The sequence below is a fragment of the Bos indicus genome, chromosome 9, assembly GCF_029378745.1.
Source record: "Bos indicus isolate NIAB-ARS_2022 breed Sahiwal x Tharparkar chromosome 9, NIAB-ARS_B.indTharparkar_mat_pri_1.0, whole genome shotgun sequence".
NCBI classification, from domain to species: Eukaryota; Metazoa; Chordata; class Mammalia; order Artiodactyla; family Bovidae; genus Bos; species Bos indicus.
Genome location: NC_091768.1, coordinates 81,740,060 through 81,763,910, shown reverse-complemented (window position 1 = coordinate 81,763,910; position 23,851 = coordinate 81,740,060). Strand labels below are relative to the sequence as shown.

The 23,851-nt window shown below is 41.8% G+C and overlaps 2 long non-coding RNA genes and 1 other non-coding gene across 3 annotated transcripts; 1 reads left to right on the top strand and 2 right to left on the bottom strand.

Annotated features, from left to right (window-relative positions):
* Positions 1 to 804: 804 nt before the first annotated feature.
* LOC139184813 (uncharacterized) lies at positions 805 to 19,418 on the bottom strand. Its single transcript, XR_011568332.1, has 2 exons — positions 19,331 to 19,418; positions 805 to 1,239 (listed from the first exon to the last, which is right to left on the bottom strand). It is a non-coding gene; the product is annotated as an uncharacterized lncRNA (long non-coding RNA).
* On the bottom strand, positions 19,233 to 19,315 carry TRNAL-UAA (transfer RNA leucine (anticodon UAA)). The gene has a single exon. It is a non-coding gene; the product is annotated as a tRNA-Leu (tRNA).
* Positions 19,419 to 19,522: 104 nt separating the features above from the next.
* LOC139184812 (uncharacterized) lies at positions 19,523 to 23,286 on the top strand. The gene is made up of 2 exons (XR_011568331.1): positions 19,523 to 19,691; positions 20,036 to 23,286. It is a non-coding gene; the product is annotated as an uncharacterized lncRNA (long non-coding RNA).
* The last annotated feature ends 565 nt before the right edge of the window (positions 23,287 to 23,851 follow it).

The window sequence follows — 23,851 nt, the reverse complement described above, 5'->3', positions numbered from 1 at the left end:
AATGACGTGAAGAATACATGTGGGGAGGGGCACAACATGCAGTCTAGCAATACTGTTTTCTGAACAATGGATAAAACCTTGAGAAAATACCTAGATATTTGATCATGAAAGTGAATGCTACTTTTTTTTTTGGCCACATGGCATGTGGGATCTTGGTTTCCCAATCAGGGATCACAGCCATGACCCCTGCATTGGAAGTTCAGAGTGGACCACCAGGGAACATGCCAGAAATGTTACTTTTGTTTTTGTAGAGAAAAATAAAGATATTCATATGGATAAAGTCAATGAGCTCATAAGATGTTTTTCAACAATCCTCCTGCTTCTTCAGTTCCAGGTGCAATCCAGCATGGTGGGAATCACTTTAGCCGGGACTTAAAGGCCTGCAGGCCATTTTCCTGAGAGGCTGGAGACAGGGAACTCTTCCACAGAAACTGAGAGAGCCCTAGAGCCATCATCGACTCTGGTCCTGGTGGGTGGACTCGTCTGAGCAACTGCCAGCTTGGGCTGCTTTCCCACAGAAGGGCCTCTATTATTTTATGCAGTTCATCTCCGAGTATTCCAGCGGGAACTCCCACCACTGCTTTTGAATTTACAGACTCCTCTGTGGGGATTTTTCGCCCTGCCAGTCAACTTAAATCTTCCTTTGTTCAGACTCTTTCCTCGTCCTCTGTTCTTACCCCTTCAGCACGACCACAACCTCAAGAATGTGATCTTTGCACAAAACATTCTATCAAATCCAGCAAAAAGCCTCAATAGACCACTTCTAGTACTTGAGATTTTTGTTTGTTCCTCTGTTTTTTTGGGGGGGCTAGCAATGCCACCTTCATCAGGTTCTTGGATATGGGTATATCTTCCGTGGCTTCTGTGGCATTTCTAAGCTGTAGATTTAGATTTAAAGGTGTTATAAAAAATTTGTAACTTTCTTGAACTAAAAAGCTGCATAAAAATCCATATTTGAAATATTGATATTCTGAGAGATAAAACAATGTTGACTAAATATTTCACATGTACAAATAATTAAATTTCATATTTGTGTTTTAGAAATGCTTGACTCTTGAAGAAACACACATGTTTTTCTATGTTAGGTTTCTATCTGTATATGTCCATGGAATTCTCCAAGCAAGAATACTGGAGTGGGTTGCCATGTCCTTCTCCAGGGGATCTTCCCGACCCAGGGATCAAACCCATGTCTCTTATGTCTTCTGAACGGGCAGGCGGGTTCTTTACCAGTAGCACCACCTGGGAAAACAAATGACAAAACAAAGGTTAATCTGGTAAGACTCAGGAGTTACCACTGTCTCAGGTCCCTGAGGGTGGGGTGGGGAAGGGGAGGTGTGGGGCGTGGGGTCGGGGTCGGGGGGAGCGGAGGTATACAGAACTGTTATTTACAGCTTTTTGAGCCCTTTCCCAAGATGTCCTTGGCTGCAGATGGGAAAGAGGAGATCCTTTCCCCATCTCCATGTAAACTGATGGAGGTGTTGTAAAAAGAGCAAGGCTTTGGAGACACACTAGCCTGAATTCAAATTCCAGGACTTCATTTAGTAGCAATACTTTGAACAAGTTACTTAACCTCTCTGATAAGAAAGCCATGAGCAGTAGAAACCAGTGTAGATTCATTAATAACATCTTAGGTCAAACTAACATAATTCTTATCTTTTACAAGGTCACTGCCATACATAGACAGAGTGCATTTTAATTTTGGCACACCAGAGGGAAAAATACCTTAAGTTATTCTTGTGGTCACAATAAATAAAAGTAAACTGGATAATTATTAAAAGTAAGTCTGGAAATAGTTGAACAATGACATACACAGATGTGTATTAATGTATCAATTCTCCTAGAAAGAATATCTCTAATCGCAGGAAATTCTTGCTCTGTTATGTTTGAGATTTTATCAGCAACTTGAATATAAAATGTATTAAATGCTTGGGTGGTTCAACAGTAGGAGAGACAGTGGATGACAGAATCAAAATTCAAAATGATCTCAATAACCTAAAAAAAAAAAAAAAAGCTTAAAAAAAAAGGCTATTAAAAGACCTGTGTCAGGTTCAGTATTTAGATTCATAACTGCTTGGGATATGGATATGGCCCAGAATTGGGAAGGGTGTCAGGTCAACATGACCACAGCAAGTGGACTGGGGCCACTGGTTGGCAAGTGTGGAAAGAGTCAGGCAGAAGAGGACCACCTTGAAGGGGCTCCCGCAGACCAAATCTTAAAAAAATCTGAGCAGTGAAATTTTAGTTGTGGATTGTATAGATTATAATTAATTGACTAAAATAGGAATCCATGAGCTTACATTGATAATAAATAAGTAAACAAATTAATAGGTAAGGGAGAACAGTCTTATAGAAAAAGGCCAACTAAGAAATACAGAAAGAACGATGGACGTAGAAAAAAAATCATAGTAATTTTTCCAAACAAAATCAACAGAGGCTAGTACTAGTGGGTGAAAGTATAAAATACTTAGTAAGTAATTTTACAGTGGAGAACCTGTCCAATACCATCTTATCAAAATTATAAGACCAGAGAGGCCTTTTTTATTTTTTTAATTTTTATTATTTTAAAAATGTATTTATTTTTAATTGGAGGATAATTGCTTTACCTTGTTGCATTAGTTTCTGCCATACATCAAGATGAATCAGCCATAGGTATATATATGTCCCCTCCCTCTTGAACGTCCCTCCCACCTCCCACTCTATCCCACCCCTCTAGGTTGTCACAGAGCACTGATTTGAGTTCCCTGAATCATAACAGCAAATCCCCACTGGCTATCTATTTTACATATGGTAATGTATATATTTCATGCTACCCTCTCCATTCGTCCCGCCCTCTTCTTCCCCCACTGTGTCCACAAGTCTGTTCTGTATGTCTGTGTCTCTATTGCCCACTACGTTGCTTCAGTCATGTCTGACTCTTTGCAACCATGGACTGTAGCCCACCAGGCTCCTCTGTCCATGGGATTCTCCAGGCAAGAATACTGGAGTGGGTTACCATACCTTCCTCTAGGAGATCTTCCCATGCCAAGGATTGAACACATGTCTCTTACATCTCCTGCATTGGCAGGCATGTTCTTTACCACTACCACCACCTGGGAAGCCCCCCTGTGTCTCTATTGCTTCCCTGCAAATAGGTTCATCAGTATCCTTTTTCTAGATTCCATATATACACATTAATATACGATATTTGTTTTTCTATTTCTGACTTGCGTCACTCTGTATAACAGGCTCTAGGTTCATCCACCTCACTAGAATGGACTCAAATCCATTCCTTTTTATGGCTGAGTAATATTCCATCATATATATGTACCACAGCTTCTTTTATCCATTCATCTGTTGATGTTCATTGCAGCACTGTTTACAATAGCTGGGACACAGAAAGGCCTATCTTGATGAGTGAGAAGGTTGAAGACTTCTGATTCTAAATTATTTCTCAATATGTAAGTGTTAGAGCATGACTATAGAAGACAGAGCCGGTTGAACCAGGAGGAATACAGCAGCTATGAACACACGCTGAAGCAGGTGTGTTGAATCAATGACTCAAATGCCACCAATGCTTTTGCTGTGAGTGAAGTGAGTTTTCCAACATGGAAACAAACTCTTGATGAAATTCTATATAAAACAAAATACAGTATTACCTTGATTTACATGGTAGTGGTATACTTTGAAAATCCACTGCATATTGAAAGCTTGCAAAAACTTTTTATGTTTAATATGAAAAATCGATTTAGTTTGTAGTTTCAGGTAAACGGGCTTTTAACCTACAGGGATACCCTGCTGGACATTCCAAAATCTTGCAGGATGAAGGGTAATTTTTAAATGTGTGGGACACCCATACATTGCAGTATGCCCAACATCTCTGCTCTCTCCCTAATGGCAGTAAACTCCAAAAATTATGATGACAAGCCCAAAGTGCCCTACTTTCTTCTAGAATGTCCCCCAGGACCAGTGTTAAGGACCACTGATTTGGAAACAAGTTTACATCTGGCAGGAGTCGGTGGGTTATTTCTGCCTTATTGGAAGCTTTGTCTATGTAAATCCCTTCAAACTCTAATCTTCAATAAGCCCACAATTACATCTCATGAAGCCATTACTTGTTTGCCTTCTAAAGTATTTTTTTGCTTCTTTGATATTCAAAAAGATACTCAATTTATATGAATATTAGTTATTTTAGTCAGAACTCTTAGCTTCAAATAACAAGAAACCAACACAAACTTGTGTCCATCCACATACAAAACAAGACTTTACTGTGTTAACTCAACGGCTCAGTGGGTCAAGAATCTGCCTGTAATGCAGGAGACGCAAGCAACTCGGGGTCCATCTCTTGGTTGGGAAGATCCCCTGGAGGAGGAAATGGTGACCCACTCCAGTATTCTTGCCTGGAAAATTCCACAGACAGAGGAGCCTGGCGGACAATAGTTCAGGGGATTGCAAAAAGTCAGACATGACTGAGTGCATGCACGCACACACACACACAAACTTGGAACCAAGAGTGTGCAGCTGGTTCTGAAATAACTGGATTCAGGAAGTCAAATGAGGGACTTCCCTGGTGGCACAGTGGATAAGAAAGAATCCACATACCAGAGCAGGGGACAAGGGTTCCATCCCTGGTCCCAGAAGACTCCACATGTGGTGGATCTGCTAAGTCTACTCGCCACAACTACTTAGCCCACGCACTGCAACTACTGAAAGCCCGGGTGCCCTGGAGCCCACGCTCTGCAACAAGAGGAGCCGCCACAATGGGAAGTTCACGCACCACAACGAAGAGCAGCCCCTGCTCACCACAAACAGAGAGAGCTGGCACAAAGCAGTGAAGACCCGTCCACCCAAAAGCAAATACAATTATTTAAAAAAAAACTTTTTTAAAAGAAGTCAAGTGAGGTCATGCCCTTATCTTCCTCCCTCCTTTCCTTCCTCTCGCCCTTTCTATCCTTCCTCCCCTCCTCTATCCCTCTTTCTTTCCCCTCCCTCTCTCTCTCCCTCTTTTCCTCTTTCTTTCTGTAGGCTGAATCCAGGCCGTCTCCCGGTGACGATGCATAGGTGGTTATGGGCATCACTCACATTCTATCTGCTCTCTGAAAGGTCTCTGCTTCTCTTCTCCTACTCTGAACTGTGTCCCATGGTTCAAGAAAGACATTGTGATGATGAAAAAGTTAATGCTGCAAATAGTTAACACCTGCGTTCCCTAATAAAATGTAAGCTCTATTGACAGGACCTTGTCTTTCTTATTCATTGCTGTATCCCAGCAGCCAGCATAGCATTGCTCATTCCAGTCACTTAAAAAATACTCACAGAGGACTTCCTTGTAGGCTCAATGGTAAAGAATCCACCTGCCAGTGCAGGAGACACGGGTTCGATCCCTGATTCAGGAAGATCCCACAGGGAGCAATTAAGCCTGTGCACCACAGCTACTGAGCCTGTGTTCTAGAGCCCTCGAGTGCTGAATCCTAGAGCATGTGCTCCACCACAAGAAAAGCCACCGTAGTGAGGAGCCTGGGCACTGTGACAAGAGAGTAGCCCCCACTCACCCCAACTAGAGAAAAGCCTGTGCAGCAACAAAGACCCAGCACAGCCAAAAATAAAGAAATAAAATTATTTTTTAGATACTTACAGAATGAATGACTTACCCTGTTGAAACTAGAGGTTGCCAGTTCTGATATTTTGCCGCAAGAGTTTCCTAGATATTTGAAAACATGGGCAAAAGGCAGCAGTAGCTGTGTGTTCTATAAGCAGGCAATGGACTGACTCATGGTACTGAGACGTAGAAACAAAACAGGGAAATCCAATGGGAGGGATCCTCTGCATCCCAGATTCACCTAGGGGGCTTCTCCATCCAGAATTATCCAGATTCATCCCCATTTCACTTTACTCTGAGAATTACTCATAGGAGACCAAAATCAGCATGAAAGAAATTGATTAAGTGATTCAGTTAGTATATTGCTGTGGTAATTTCAATTCTTTAGGCCACTGTAAAATTTCATTCTATGTATACTTACCCAAATTGGGAAAGGAGTACATCAAGGCTGTATATTGTCACCCTGCTTATTTAACTTACATGCAGAGTACATCATGTGAAATGCCGGGCTGGATGAAGCACAAGCTGGAATCAAGATTGCAGAGAGAAATATCAATAACCTCAGACATGCAGATGACACCACCGTTATGGCAGAAAGAGAAGAACTAAAGAGCCTCTCAATGAGACTGAAAACGTTGGCTTAAAAGTCAAAATTCAAAAAACTAAGATCATGGCATCCAGTCCCACCTCTTAATGGCAAAGAGATGGGGAAACAATAGAAACAGGGACAGACTTTATTTTGGGGGGGCTCCAAAATCACTGCAGAGGGTGACTGCAGCCATGAAATTAAAAGACACTTACTCCTTGGAAGAAAAGCTATGACCAACCTAGACAGCATATTAAAAAGCAGAGACATTAGTTTGCCAAAAAAAAAGTCTATCTAGTGAAAGCTATGGTTTTTCCAATAGTCGTGTATTGATGTGAGAGTTGGACTATAAAGAAAGCTGAGCGCCAAAGAATTGATGCTTTTGAACTGTGGTATTGGAGAAGGCTCTTGAAAGTCCCTTGGACTACAAGGAAATCAAACTAGTCACTCCTAAGGGAAATCAATCCTGAATATTCATTGAAAGGACTGATACTGAAGCTTCAATACTTTGGCCACCTGATGCTAAAAACTGACTCATTGGAAAAGACCGTGATGCTGGGGAAGACTGAAGGCAAGAGGAGAAGGGGACGATAGAGGATGAGATGGTTGGATGGCATCTCCAACTCTATGGACATGAGTTTGAGCAAGCTCCGGGAGTTAGTGATAGACATGGAAGCCTGGTGTGCTGCTGTCCACTATCCATGGGGTCACAAAGAATTGGACATGACTGAGTGACTGAACTGAACTGTATACTTTTCCAGGGCTTCCCCAGTGGCTCAGCGGTAAAGAATCTGCCTACTCTGCAGGAGACTTGGGAGACAGAGGTTCAATCCCTAGGTGGAGAAGATCCCCTGGAGGAAGGCATGGCAACTCATTCTCGCCTGGAAAATACCCATGGACAGAGGAGCCTAACAGGCTACAGTCCATAAGGTCACGAAGAGTCAGACACAACGAGTCAGACAGGATTGAAGGGACTTAGCATACATGCACATACTTTTCCCTGTTCTTTGTAATGCACTAATAAAATTAGGCATTCCACTGAAATCACTATGAAAGAGTTCTCCTGCATAATAATAGACTTCAGTGCCAGTCCATAGTGTAAGAAGCACTTTTCCATACTTAAAAGCATTACATTATATATTATTTTGCATATGTTCCAGTGACAGGCATTTCTTATTTTTCTTATGTGAAATTAAAAAAAAATTTGTCAGGTTCCTCTTAAAATTGAAGCCAAACTGGGTGGGTCAGAATTGCTAGTGTTTAAAAAAATGTGAACAACATCCTTAATATAGCTATCTGTGACTAACCCAGTGGGTGTAACACCCAAAGGAAAACAATAAGTTCACTTATAATGAATTTGGAAACTTAGAGCTTAGAACTCTGTGCTATTTTTTAAGATACAAATTATTAAAGGCCTTATAGAAGTTTTTTTTATAAAGAGAATGTTGATTATGGAATATTAACATGTAAAGACTTTTAAATGGAAAAATAAAGTTTAATGAACAAATCAGAAGACTGAAATCTAAGTCCTTCTTCCAAATATTCATGTCTTTAAAATCTGTGTCTTTTGTTGCAGTTTCTATGGCAAATATAATGTATCTCCTACAGCTGAATCAGGAGAAGGCAATGGCACCCAACTCCAGCACTCTTGCCTGGAAAATCCCATAGACAGAGGGGCCTGGTGGGCTGCAGTCCATGGGTTCGCTAGGAGTCGGACATGACTGAGCGACTTCACTTTATTTTTTCACTTTCATGCATTGGAGAAGGAAATGGCAACCCACTCCAGTGTTCTTGCCTGGAGAATCCCAGGGACGGGGGAGCCTGGTGGGCTGCCGTCTATGGGGTCGCACAGAGTCGGACACAACTGAAGCGACTTAGCAGCAGCAGCAGCAGCAGAATCAATTCCATGAAGAACTTTTACCATTTTAACAAATCTGGTCTCATACTGAATTTTGTAAACGTACCTTATAAGATAGGTGCATTTTATAAGAATCACAAAGTATCAGTCAGTCAGTCAGTTCAGTCATTCAGTCATGTCTGACTCTTTGTCACGCCATGAACTGCAGCATGCCAGGCTTCCCTGTCCATCACCAACTCCTGGAGCTTACTCAAACTCCTCTCCATTGAGTCAGTGATGCCATTCAACCATCTTATCCTCTGTTGTCCCCTTCTCATCCTGCCTTCAATCTTTCCCAGCTTCAGGGTTTTTTCCAGTGAGTCAGTTCTTCGCATCAAGTGGCCAAGGTATTGGAGCTTCAGCTTCAGCATCAGTCCTTCCAATGAACATTCAGGACTGATCTCCTCTAGGAGTGACTGGTTTGATCTCCTTGCACTCCAAGGGACCTTCAAGAGTCTTCTCTAACACCACAGTTCAAAAGCATCAATTCTTCATTGCTCAGCTTTCTTTATAGTCCAACTCTCACATCCATACATGACTACTGGGAAAACCAAAGCTTCAACTATACAGACCTTTGTCACAAAGTATAACAATGGATTAATCTTTTGGTCATTCTACATGCCACTACTTTCTAAGAACTTTCTCAACACTGACTTAATTCTCACAACAAGCTGTTTGATAGGTACCTTTGTTATCACCCATTTTACTTGTGAGAAATCAAAGTCTTGGAAATGTTAAATAATTAGTCTACAGTCACATGTGCTAAGTTCCTTTAGTTGTGTCTGATTCTTTGCGACACCATGGACTGCAGCCCACAAGGCTCCTCTGTCTGTGGGACTCTCCAGACAAGAATACTGGAGTGGTTGCCATGCCCTCCTCCAGGGGATCTTCTTGACCCAGAGATCGAGCTTGCATCTCTGAAAGTCACACAGCTATTAATAATAAAAAGGGGAGATGGGATTAAAACTTGGAATGGCCATGGCCAGGCCCTGCTGCCCACCAGCCAGCAGTCCAGGTCCAGTCCAGCCCACCAGCATGCCACAACAGTAGCCACAACCCTGACACAACAAGAAAGTGTATGTAGCCCATATTCAGGACATCCCTTGAGCTCCTGCTCTTGTGGCTAGACAGGATTTTAACTCTGAGCCCCACAGAACATCTCCTTCAAGACCAGGAGAACTGATTTGCTTAATATAGAAAAACAAATACAAAAAATTAGGCAAAATAAGGAGACAAAAGAATATATTCCAATCAAAAGAACAAGACAAAAAACTCAGAAAAAAGAACTAAATGAAACAGGGATAAGCAAACTAACTGATTTTTCTTGCAATGGCGATGGCCAGGGATGACAGAGAATGAGATGGTTGGATGGCATCACCGACTTCATGGACATGATTTTGAGCAAGCTCTGGGAGTTGATGATAGCCAGGGAAGCCTGGCGTGCTGCAGTCTATGGGGTCGCAAACAGTTGGACATGACTGAGTGACTAAACTGAAACTAACTAATAAATAATTCAAAGTAGTGGTCATAAAAATGATCACTGAACTCAGGATGGATGAACACAGTGAGAACTTCAACAAAGAGATAAAAACATAAGCAAGTTCAAAACAAAAGTTATAATTGAATTGAAAAATACATTAAAGAGGTTCACTAGCAGACCGGATAAGGCAGAAGAACAAATCATTGAGATGGAAGTCAAGAACTCAAGTCAAACAGAGCAGCAAAATTTAAAAAGAATTAAGAAAAGCAAATGTACTTTAATAGACCTTTGGGACAACAAGAAGAGCAACATTCACATTACAGACGGTGAAAAGATAAAGCTTTGGAAAGTATTCAAATTAAAGTTGTTACCAACTTAAACAAACAGGCCACTATAGTATGTTACATGTGAACCTCATAGTAACCACAAGTAAACAATCTATATAGCAAATAACTGAAAGAAAATGAGAAAGAAATCAAAACATAACACTAAAGGAAACCATCAAAACACAAGAGAAGAGAGAAGGAGAAGAAAGAACAGAGAGGAAATACAAAAACAGTCAGAAAACAACAAAATTAACAAATGTATCAATAAGACCTTTATGAAAATGGACCATATTTGACAGTCAAAATATATAATGGCTGAATGGACTGAAAAAACCAAGACCCATTTATGTGCTGTGTATAACAGACTCATTTCAGAAGTGAGTGAGAGACTGAAAGTGAAGGAATGGAAAAATACATTCATGTGTATGAAGATGCAAAGAAAGCTGAAGTAGTTATAACTCATATTAGACAAAATAAATTTTAAAATAGAGACTGTACTAAAAGATGAATAAGGGCATTACATCATAATAAACAGGCCAATCTAGCAAGGAGATATAATATTTATAACTGTACACGAACCCAACAGAGGAGCCCGACGTACATAAAGTAAATATTAATGGGCTTAAAGGGGGAAAATGAAAGCAGTGCAACAGTAGCACGGAACCTTAACACCCCACTTACATCAACGGAAAGTTCAATTAGAAAATCAATACGGAAAGCTCAGAAATAAATTAAGTAGAGACCGAGAAAGCAACAGAAAAGATCAATGAAACTAAGAGGTGGTTCTTTGAAAAGACAAACAAAATCAACAAACCTTAAGCTAAACTCACCAAGAAAATGAGAGAGGACTCAAATAAATAAAATCAGAAATGAAAAAGAAATTACAAGCTGAAACAGAAGAAACACAAAGGATCATAAGAGACCGTTATGAACAAGTCTATGTCATCAAATTGAACAATCTAGAAGAGATGGATAAATTCCTAGAAATATACAATCTAATACTGAATTGTAAAGAAATAGGAAATCTGAACAGACCAATTACAAGTAAGCAGAATGAAACAGTAATAAAAAACTTGGATCTGATTACCCAGGCAAGGGAAACAAAAGCAAAAATAAATAAATGGGACTATATCAAATTAAAATGTTTCTGCATAGCAAAGGAAACCAATACAATATTGTAAAGTAAAAAATAAAAATAAATCAATGAGAAAAAAAATGAAAAGGCAACCTACTGAATGGGAGAAAATACTTCCAAATCGTATATCTAATAAGAGTTTAATATCCAAAATATATAAAGAACTTGTATAGCTCAACAGCAACAACAAACCCCAAACAACTTGATTTTAAAAAGGGGAAAGGATCTGAATAAACATTTTTCTAAAGAAGACATAGGTACAAGAAAAGATGCTCAACATCACTAATTGTTAGGGAAATTAAAATCGAAATCAAATGAGAAATCACCTCACACCTGTTAGAATGGCTATTATAGAAAAGACCAGAAACAGCAAATCTTGGAGAGGATGTGGAGAAAAGGGAACCGTTGAACACTATTGGTGGAACTGTAAATTGCTGTGGACATAATAGAAAACAGCACGGAGATACGTCAAAAAATTAAAAATAGAACTATTGTTGTTGTTGTTCGGTCACCAAGTCTGACTCTTCACAACCCCATGGACTGCAGCACACCAGGCCTCCCTGTCCCTCACCGTCTCCTGGAGTTTGCCCTAACTTCATGTCCACTGAATCAGTGATGCCATCCAACCATCTCATCCTCTGTTACCCTTTTCTCCTCTGCCTTCAATCTTTCCCAGCATCAGGGCTTTTTCCAATGAGTCAGCTATTCACATCAGGTGGCCAAAGTTTTGGAGCTTCAGCATCAGTCCTTCCAAGGAGTATTCAGGGTTGATTTCCTTTAAGACTGGTTGGATCTCCTTGCTTTCCAAGGGACTCTCAAGAGTCTTCTCCAGCACCACAGTTCGAAAGCATCAGTTCTTCAGTGCTCTGCCTTTAGTGTCTAGCTCTCGCATCTGTACATGACTACTGGAAAGACCATAGCCTTGACTATATGGATCTTTGTCGGCAAAGTGATGTCTTTGCCTTTTAACACACTGTCCAGGTTGTCATAGTTTTCCTGCCAAGAAGCAATTATCTTCTAATTTCATGGCTGCAGTCACCATCCGCAGATATTTGAGAGCCCAAGAAGAGGAAATTTGTCATTGCTTTCATCTTTTCCCCTTCTGTGTGCTATGAAGTGATGGGGCCGGATGCCATGATCTTAGTTCTTTAAATGTTTAAGCCATCTCTTTCACTCTCTTCCTTCACCCTCATCAAGAGGCTCTTTAGTTTCTCTTCGCTTTCTGCCATTAGAGAGGTATCATCTGCATATCTAAGGTTCTTGATATTTCTACCTGCAATTTTGATTCTAGCTTGTAACTCATTCAGTCCGGCATTTCGCATGATGTGCTCTGCTTATAAGTTAAATAAACAGGGTGATAATAAACAACCTTGTCATACTCCTTTGTCAATCCTGAACCAGTCAGTTATTCCATGCAGAGTTCTAACTGTTGCTTCTTGACCCTCATACAGGTTTCACAGTTCCACACTGGGTATTTATCCAAAGAACACAAAAACACTAATTCAAAATGATGTATGCAACTGTATATTCATTGCAGCAATTTTTACAACAGCCAAAATATGGAAACAACCTAATTTTCCATGATGGATGGATAAAGAAGCTGTGGTATCCATATGTATATATACAATGGACTATTTTCAGCCATTTAAAAAAAGAACAAAATTCTACCCTTTTCAACAACATGGATGAACTTTGGAGATATTATGCTAAATGAAATGTCAGAAGAAAGACAAATACTGTATGATTTCACAGATATGTGGAATCAAAAAACAAACAAAATAAACAGACAAATTCACAGATGCAGAGATCAGCTTAGGGTTACCAGGGTGGAGGTGGGAAGGGGGATGGGTGAAATGAATAAGGAGGCCAACTGTGTGGCGATCAGTGGTAACTACACTTGTGGTGGAGATAACGTCATAGTACACACATATGTCAAAGTATGATGGTATACACACCTGAAACTAAATGCACCATCTTCCTCCTAATCACAGTTCTATGTTGCCACTTAGCACCTATGTTGCATATTTCACAAATACATGGATTCCTACATTTATTTATAAAGACGACTGTGGAATTGAGACAAACACGCAACACTCCTTTTCATAATCCATCTTTCTGATGCTATGTTACAAGTTAACTTACTCAGTAACTGCTAGCCTCATTATTCTATAGTAATGAAGAAAAGGACTGAAAACACAATCTAAACCCAACAATACATCTGAGACTTGAATTGCACAGGTATATCGTATAGCTGATCCAGATAGAAATGATTTTTAAAACTCCCAGTATTTAAGTGCTTGTCTGTTTGGGCTTCTGAATCTTGATTCTCCTGAGTAGGGTCTACCCTAGATGAAGATGGAGAAGGAAGAAGGGGAAAAAGTGTGAGAATGTCTGACCGACTATACTAACTCTACTTTCTTACTTTCTGTATTCTTGATGTGCTGGCGTCTGGGGCCTTGCTGACCAGGGAGGGACGGCTTCTCCGAGGGTTAGGTAATTCCTAGAAATATCAGAAAACTCAGGGCAACCCCAACACTCCAGAGCCTGCTGAAATTATTCAAACTAGCCAATCCTCAGCCTGTTTACTCTGCCTTGCTCATTTCTTCCTGTAAAAACAGAAATGAAAGTTTTCCCAGGTGACTCAGTGGTAAAGAATATACCTGCCAAGGAGACATGGGTTTAATTCCTGGGTTGAGAAGATCTCCTGGAGAAGGAAATGGCAACTCACTCCAGTATTCTTGCCTGGAGAATCCCATGCACATAGGGCTTGGCGGGCTATAGTCCATGGAGTGGCAAAGAGTAGGACACTTAGCGACTAAACAACAACAACAAAATCACAATAAAAGTTCTTGCCCTTGCTTTCCCCTTGTTCCCTCTGCCTCCTGATCCTGACCCTGTGTGGTGTGCCATGGCTCTTGCTTCTAGGGATCTGTGAATATAAAAAATTCTTCTTCATGACAGTCATGTCCGTGTCTTAACATGCCTGATTGAAGAAAATCCTGGGGACATTTTAAAACACATATCCTAAGTGAAAATTAGTGTGTGCACAATAAATAGAATGAACTGTGAAATATACTCAGCGGACTTCAAGGCTGTTCGTTTATTCAACAAGCCTTTATATAGTGCATACCACGTATAGAAGAGATACTCTGCTAAGCAGTTTCCATCTCACTTTAGTAAGGACCCAATGCAATCACTGCTTCTTTGCCAAGCACTGATAAGTGGTTCAGAAACATCAAAACCTATATGAATAGAAATGAAACCAAGTGGTTCACAAATGAACCAGGTGGCTCACGATGGCCCTCTCTTCAATAGTAAGGTGGATGCAAAGGACCTAGGATTATGTTTCTGATTCCTACATGGCATCTTCATAATTGGACACATTCATTAAAACTTTGGGCATTATCATTTACATCATTTGAACAATTAGCAAACAAAAGTTAGTCAATCCGTCGTGTCCGACTCTTTGTGACCCCATGGACTGTAGCCCACCAGGCTCCTCTGTCCATGGGATTTTCCAGGCAAGAATACTGGAGTGTTTCCTCCTTTTGGGGATCTTCCTGACATAGTGATTGAATCCATGTCTTCAGCATTGGCAGGTGGATTCTTTACCACTGAGCCCACCAGGGAAGCCCCATTTGTTCATGAAATAGCTGCAACTGTATTTAAAAGCAAAATGTAAAAGAAAGGGCATAATTAAGCTCTCCAGGGAAACCTTCTTGTTCAGGATTTCTCAAATGGGGTATGATTTCTGTAAAGCACATGACTAATCCAAATCTCTATTTTCCTTCAACTTCATAGTGAGTTTTGGAAGAAAAATATTATATTGGAAGAAACAAAGATGATGGATATGATGAGATAAAAGCCCTGTTCATACAATTAAAATAATAGCTCATGCGAGTGGTGTCAGTGATTTGAGATTCTCTTCAATGGCAGCTTTATCTTTAATAATAGAAAGAGAGAAAAAGTTCAATTTACTGGTTGGATTACACATAGCCTTAATGTACTCCTAAATACAGTAACTGTGGAGAAACTATCAGGATTTTACAGTAAAAGTATAGTAAATTCTGTCTGAGTAAAGCAGACAGAATTTAGCAAACATTTTTACCTCAGATGAACCAGTAGATGTCACTATTTAAATACATTGGCAACACTTCTCCTATGTTCCATGTAAAGTCCCATAGAAAAAGATCAATTTTTTAATAACTTAAAGGATGGCATCACCGACTCGATGGACATGATTTTGAGCAAGCTCCAGGAACTGGTGATGGAACAGAAAGCCTGGCGTGCTGCAGTCCATGGGGTCACAAAGAGTCAGACACGATTGAGCAACTGAACTGAAAATATGCTCATAAATCTACACTCATATTTATAGTTCAACTTAATGACTTAATTTCTTATTGTTAAAATAATCATTGGAACATCATCCTAAATTTAGGTGTAGTATACCTACAAATGATTCAAATTTAAATTCAAAATATTTTAAGAATTTTTAAAAATAGTCAAATATAACAGGTCTGCTTCTCAAGGAAAAGTAAAAATTCTGCTACATTTTAGGAGAGAGTTTCCATTTTTTAAGAACTAATGCTATCCTCTAGCTCTATCTACATCATTTGGAGTGAAAGAAAACATTATTCTTTACATTTATTAAAGGAAATTGTGTCTAATCGTATCCACCACCTAAGCACAATTAGTCTATGTATATGATATTGTCTGTCAAAGGAGGATATGAATGTGAAAGTGTTTGGGAAAACTGCAAAGTGGTCTATACAGGCAAGGTAAGCTTCCTTCCTATTTGCACAGTGTGGGTTCTACTGTACTTTCCACAAAAGATTGCTCCAGAAAAGGGAAGTGAACGCAGTTACAAAACACCCACTTTTATGAGAAGAATATTACAGCCTCACAACCAGTTTGTGTGCGTAAAATATTATTTTCCTATTTGCAAATGAAGAAAGAAGGCTGATAACCTGAGAATGTTGGTACATTCTGTCTGACCCCAAAGCCTGGATTCTTCCTACCGAGTCACTTTGGGATATGTACTTCATAAACTGAATCATAGTCTTAGAGTTTGCCACACTAAATTGAAATTCACTTAGAGAATTCTTCTAACCTGAGGAAATCAATGATAGAACATTTCATAGAGAAGGATATAGTAAAGCAGAAAATTTCGTCTAAATTGCCATGTGAAGATTGCGATTAAATGGGCCAACTATATTGATCAATCACAGTGCCCTAGGATTCATCTAATAAATTCTCTTGTTTCCAGACCAGCAGATTTCAGACATCATTTCACTCCTTTTCGTGGCATCTCAGGGATCTGTCAGAATTTTAACAAGCACAAGAAAGAATACTAGCTGTCTTTTACCGTCTTTGCTATAGCACAGTAGCTGGTTACTACTGACTAGAACCTTGATATACAACATACTTCTAAAGGAACAAAGTACAATTCTACACTACTCTGCCTGTTCTTGGAAGTTTTGTTCCATTTTTGCACGTGAACATATTAATAAAAACAAATCAGCAAGAACTCCTGGGTTCAGACTGGGAAGGCTTCAAGTCAATATTGTTTCTCTCCTTGCTCAGCTTTTAAGGAAGAAGAGAGGCATAGAACTCAGTCTAACTGGCTACTGACCGCATTAAACAATTTTTCCCTAAGAAATATTTTTTCTGCCAATTCAACAAGCCCCCTGTCCTGAGCATAAAGAGACCCATTGAGTTTGTACATTAAGAGTTTGTACATCAATAGACAAGAGATACTTTCAAATGCAACACTGATCAGGTTGCTTCTTGTTTCGGATCCTTCAGTGGACTTCAGGCACCATATTTAGTATGGTTTCAAGATGTTTTCCCCGACATGTACCCCTCTTCCTCCCTGCCCTTCTCTGCTGCTGCTGCTGCTGCTAAGTCGATTCAGTCGTGTTCCTCTGGGCAACCCCATAGACGGAAGCCCACCAGGCTCCCCCGTCCCCGGGATTCTCCAGGCAAGAACACTGGAGTGGGTTGCCATTTCCTTCCCCAATGCAGGAAAGTGAAAAGTGAAAGTGAAGTCTCTCAGTCATGCCTGACTCGCAGCGACCCCATGGACGGCAGCCCACCAGGCTCCTCCGTCCATGGGATTTTCCAGGCAAGAGTACTGGAGTGGGGTGCCATTGCCTTCTCTGCTGCTACCCTATTCCTCTTCCTTCAGTTTTCATCTAAAGCTGACTCTCTGGGAAAGAGGGCTTTCAGCACTGCTCCTTTAGCATCTTGGGTATAGTTTATATTTTCTCATCATAAATGTAGTTTATTACAATCGGTCTCTCACTATCTAAGCTCATTGAAGGAAAAGCTGGCTTATTTATCTGTACATCTGAAAAGTCCAAAGGTGACTGTTCATAGCCAGTTCTAGGTGCTGGCAGGATGCTTATGTCTAACCTGTTTAGACCCTCTTTCTTCTTCCCTTCTTCTTGAACAATTCAATTCTAAATCCATTAGATGGGCCCAAAAAAGGTAGATGGTACACTGGGGCAGGGGACCAAGGGGCAATTTTGGGAATTACAAATATGGATAGAAAAACTAGAACAAAATGTATAGTGTTGTATCAGAATTAGAGTATTGGTATGAACTCCTAAATATAAATAGATATATAGATAAATACAGGTGTGTACACACACACACATATCTCTTTCTGTCCACTGAGAGGGCCTGGGAACAGTAACACATCAAAACCAAGGAGCACACCTACTACTGAGAGCTTGGTTTCTAATTACCATTGTCCACTAAAGGAAACCGAGGTTCTTTTCAAAATGTCTGATCCTGCATCGTCTGGATCAAGAGCAATACAAGGTAAGCATGGACCATCTTGGACTAGGATGTAAGGACGTGCTAAAAAATGCAGGCATGTCAAAAGTCAGTTTGAATAGACTCCCACTGGGGCCAAATCTGGGACACGTTCAGCATCAAAAGAAATAAAATAGATTGGAACCATTAATTAAAAATAGGACACCATGAATGCATACTTGCCCAACTTGTGATTCTATAATTGAATAAACAGAAAGTTTAATGAGTAATGAGATATTTACATAGCTTCAAAGCACTTCACATCAAAATATGCGTCAATCACAAAGGGTTAAGTATAGTCGGGGAAACTGGCGGAAAAGCCTAATCAAGTGAATTCAGATCAGTAACAGGACACACCAAAATCATGCCATCTAAGAGGCCACAAAGCAAACACACATCAATTCTGGGATAGCTCTGGGCTTTATAAGTATAACCTGAATCGAATCACGAGAAAACATTAGACAAACCCAAACTGACAAAGAGATATTCTGCAAAATGACGAGCTTGTCCTTCAGAAGTTTCAAGATCATGAAAGTCAGGAAACAGTGAAGAATTATTTCAGATTGCAGAAGCTTAAGGCAATGTGACCAGTAAATGCAACGTATTATTCAGAACAGGAGCCTTTTAAAGGACGACTGGTGATTAAATGGGGCCTGGGGATTAGATGGTAGTAAATTATCAACGTTAATTTACTGATTTTAACGGTTGTCCTGGAGCATCTATTTGGTATCTTACTCTCAAATGATTTTGTGGTGGGGGGGAAGTAATTTTCACTGTACTTGCAACTCCGCCCCTCTAGATTTTAGATTACTTTCACTTTTTAAAAGTATTTTAAAAACAACAAAGACAAAAAATTAAAAAACCTAGACAGTGTATTTTATTTTAAAATTCTTAGCCGATTACAGAGTGGAGTCCATTTTGTAGCTGTGATTCATATTGTATCCGCCTTCATGGATTTAACGAAAGAATTCTGGGCACACAATTAATTTTGGCGAGAAATTAGGAAACGGGAAAGAGGCATTCTTGACTTTTCTGCACTTTTCTAACTACGCTGCCTGCCGTTGTCACAGGCGGCCTTCCTGCCCAGCTAGCGAGGGAGGTGAGCCCCCCGGGGCGCGGCTGCCTCCCGAGTCCGGACCCCGCCTGGACCCCCAAAGCAGTTGAGCGCTTGCGACGCCCACCCCACCCGACCCCGCCGCCCCGACCCTGGGTCAGCGCCCGCGCCCCAGCCCCACGCCCGGCCCACTCGCTGGGTTGCCTCTGGTCTGTGGGAAGCCGAGCCGCGTGTTGTGGGACTTAATTAGGAGACAGAATTCTCTCAACTAGGAGACAGAATTCCTGAGTCTAAGTCGTAGAGTGCTTAGTGAAAATGTATATATATTTTTTAAAAATTTTTAGTATGAGAAAAAAACGTAACTACCAGGAGTGGGGTTCGAACCCACGCGGACATACGTCCATTGGATCTTAAGTCCAACGCCTTAACCACTCGGCCATCCTGGTGTCTCACTCGCTCACCCTACAAGGCGTACTACACCGTCTCCCTCTTCGCCTCCGCTCCTTTTTTTTTTTTCCCCCAGCTGGAGCAGCAGCTGCCCGCCAGCCGGAGCCTGCTTTTTCTGCCGCCGCAATTCACTGTTGCTGTCGGCCGGCCGCTGCCGCCAAGGCAACTGCAGCCGAGCTCGGCGCGCTTTGGGCGGCGGCGGCGGGCCCGGCCGCTCGCCCAGGCGGGCTTCGGGCCCAGGCACTCTGCTTTCGGTTTCGAGGTGCGCGGGCGCGGGAAACAAACACGCCGGTGACCTCTGGATTCTGCCGACCGCGTTTGGGAGCGGCGCTGCGACGCCGCCCAGATAGTGGCGGTTGGTTTGTTTTATACCAGGTAGGATAAACTTCAAGGAGTGAGTTGCATGGGCAGCAGCAGAGTTCGGGGACACCCTCCCCTCCCCGGCCCTGTCCCTGTGGGCCGCTTTTCTCTTCGACAGGTCACACGGGCAGGGAATGCTGTAGCAACGTGGGTCGACACAGAGCCGCCAAGTGCACGACGGGCCCGCCCGGGCTGGCTGCGGACACGGCCTCCGTGCAGTGCGGGGACCTCGTCTCTCTTCCTGACCCGCCCGTGCACCTAAATGTTTACGTTCTTATCTTAACTGTTCTGCAGTGCTCTCCTTCCGTCCTGTGCACCGGAGATTGCAGATGGCCCTTTCACTTCGCTTCCTTTTCTAGGGCTTTCTCTCCATTCTCCACCACCTAGGACCTGGAATCCAGCGCAGAGCCGAGGCATCTGCGTTCTGGAGCGTCAGGGAGGCACCATCTGGCAGCCAGGCCCTTGTCCAGATAGTGCAGGCTGGCTGTCTTTGAGTGAGAGCTTCCATCGTCCTGGTGACTGCACACACATTCACATCACCAACTGGCTCCTCACCCACTGGGTCACACGGAGAAGCCCATTGCCCTGCCACCTCCTGTATGCCAGTGATCCCCGGGAACGTTGCCATGACCCTGGGAAGCTTTGGCCCAGCCCGTTGCCCTGGTTCTCTGAGTACCAGTCAACAGTATGGACCACCCCTGAGAGAGCTCCTCAGGAGAGGAATGGATGGAATTGCCCCCTACCCACTTGGCCAGGTAACGTCGTGGGGAATCAGTGGCCTGCATGTACATTCCAGCCTGAACACTGTCCCACCCACTGGCCATGAGGCCTGGCCCTCCCAGAGCCTGCAGAGGAGAACAGAGCCAGAACATCTCTCAGGCCGGCCCTGCCCTGCTGAGAGGAGATGAACCTGGACTCTTGCCAGGGTCTACAGGCACCAATGTGGTGCTCACGCACCACCCACTACTCACCACCTCCATCTTGGAGGCCGAGTGCTGGCTTGTACCTTAGGAAGCCGGCCTCAGAATGGAGGAGATTCCTCAAATGTCAGAAGGTGTTCAAAAATGCTGACAACTGCAGGACATGACAGATATGCACCTGAAAGCTAGAACAAAATATGAAAAGCACCGTGCAATGACATTTGTTATGACTGACACTACTAGAGTGCAAAAGACAGTATGAAAATGGATTTTTTAAGGTTGAAATGGGCTCATGTTCAGGAAATTGCATTTGACATAATTCTCGTGGGGAAATGTTTTACTCTATTTAAACTACTTTTCACTGTGTACGTGTTTATTTAATATGTGACATGCTTTATGCACTCTATAGTGGTTTAAAAAATATGTTCATAACTGCCTTGATACTCCCTTCAAGACTGTGCTCAGTAGCTTCAGTCGTGTTTGACTCTTTGCGACCCCATGGATCATAGCCCACCAGCCTCCTCTGTCCATGGGATTCTCCAGGCAAGAATTCTGGACTGGGCTGCCATGCTCTCCTCCAAGAGATCTTCACCTGCACTGACAGGTGGGTTCCTTACCATTAGGACCATCTAGGAAGCCCCCCTCCCTTTAAGATATGGAGGCTAATTACCTTCTCCTTCAGTGTGGGCTGGATCCTGTTTCTTTAGTTTTTAAAGGCTTATTTATTTATTTGGCTGCTTGGGGTCCTAGCTGTGGTGTGTGGGATCTAATTCCTGACCAGGGATCAAACCCCGGGTCCCCAGCATTGGGAGTGTGGATGGATCTTGTTTCTAACAAGAAGAATAAAACAGAGGAGACAATATGCAAGCTGGGAGACTAGGTCATCAAAGGCACTGCTCTATCAGCTTGGTTTCTCTCTGTTGGATGATTCCCTCTGGAGGAAACCAGCTGCCACCTCCTGAGAAGCTTTTTGGAGGCCCATATGGTAAAACGCAGCCCGAAAGGAACTGAGGCCTCAGTCCAATCAAGCCTTTGAATGACTGTAGCCTTGGCCAGTATCTCGACTACAACCTCTTGAGAGATCCTGCATCAGAACCACCCAGAGAAACCCTGATTTCCTGACCCTCAGAAACAATGTAAGATAATAAATATTTTTGTGATTATTTTTATGCAGCTATAGATAACTAATAGACATACTTAATGAAAGTGAAGTCACTCAGTCGTGTCCAACCCTTTTCGACCCCATGGATTGTAGCCTACCAGGCTTCTTCGTCCATGGGATTTTCCTGGCAAGAGTGCTGGAATGGGTTGCCATCTCTAGCTTTGACAGTGCATTCACAGGCATATATTTTGTTTCTATACATATATCTTAAAAAAATTTTTTTTTATTGGAGTATGGTTGCTGTACAGTGTTGTGTTAGTTTCTGCTGCTAAGTCATTTCGGTCGTGCCTGACTCTGTGCGACCCCACAAACGGCAGCCCACCAGGCTCCCCCATGCCTGGGATTCTCGAGGCAAAAACACTGGAGTGGGCTGCCATTTCCTTCTCCAAAGCATGAAAGTGAAAAGTGAAAGTGAAGTCACTCAGTCGTATCCGACTCTTAGCAACCCCATGGACTGCAGCCTACTAGGCTCCTCCGTCCATGGGATTTTCCAGGCAAGAGTACTGGAGTGGGGTGCCATTGCCTTCTCCTGTACACCAAAGTGAATCAGCTACATGTACACATATATCACCTCTTTGTTGTATTTCCTTCCCATTTAGGTCACCACAGAGCACTGAGTAGAGTTCCCTGTGCTATGCAGTAGACTTGCATTAGTTCCTATTCTATACATAGTATCGATAGTGTGTATATGTTAGCACCAACCTCCCATTCATCCCTCACCCCCTTTCCCCCCTTGGTATCTGTATGTTTGTTCTCTACATCTGTCCATACATACATCTTAAAAGAATAATCCAGCTGACCCTTTTGCTAAAATCGAACTTTCCCTCTTCCATTTCTTTTCAAACTCTTAAATGGAGTTGCCCACACTTCCCAAGTCCTCTCATTTGCTTTCACTTTTCTCCAGAATCCTCTACTGTGGGGCTTCTACCCTTACTTTTCTCTCTATCTTTTCAGAATGAAAACATCTTTACTAAAACAGATTCAAATTGAAAAAGTTGTATGAAGTTCAAACAATATAGAAATGAATAAAGTAGAGTGCATAACCCTTTTCCATAAGCCCTGTCATTCCAGTCATACTGAATCAGGACTCTTGTCCCTTAGAAATGCTGAGCCATTTTCTGTTTCTCTCCTCCTGTTTCTTTCTGCCCAACTCTCCTCCAAGGCTCAGCATAAACCCTACCTCCCCACTACACATTGAATTGTAAAGTGAAATGAGTGTCAGTTACATTTACCTGCAAATATGAGTGCACGAAACTTAGGAAGTTCCAAATTAGACTTTAGAAGCATCCATATCACTCTGCTTGACCTTGTTTATTATAATAATTAAGGTATGTGATAACATTAGTGTGTGTGATAGCAATGTGTGATAACATGTTATTGTTAGTAACATAATTTCCTGAGGTATAGAGTTTGTCTCAAAACTCATAAAATGTAGAATACACATTTTCTATATATTAAGCAGCATATAAATTAGCCTTTTTGTCTAAGGGTTGTTGTTATGACAGCAGTGATTTTTCTACAGATGAAACACGAGGAAGCAGGATGTCATACTATAAAGACATTATTTAGGCTGTGGAGTCAATAGATCTAGTTCAAACTCTGATTTTTCCCAAGCTGTGTAGACAATATACTTACTGTCTTCAAGTCTCAATTTCCTCATCTGTAAAGTGGGACTGATAATACCTGTTTCAGAGAAATCTTGTGAGAATTGAGTGAAAAACCACATGGAGAGCATCGAGCAGGCTGCTTGGCTGGAAGGGGACTCCTGTGATAGTCACTGTTTGTTGCTTTTCAAACGGTCATTCCCAGTTTGATTTCAAGGAAGGAAGATTTTCCCCCTCCCCATGGGGTAAATTATTGTTGGCCTCTTGCCAATAATTGGCCTGGGCAGGGAATAAGGGGGAGAGTGAACCAGAGATCTAGTTCTGCTTAGTAGGAGATAAGGAAAGTTGGCTTGAGCTTCTGAGAAAGGTATTCTTTCAGAATTTTTTTCCTTTAAAAAAGGAGTCTTGGGAAGTGAAAGCTTGTGCTATGCCTTCCCCTGTTCTTCCTGCCTTCAATGACATGGTGTGAGATGAAATTCTTGGAACTGT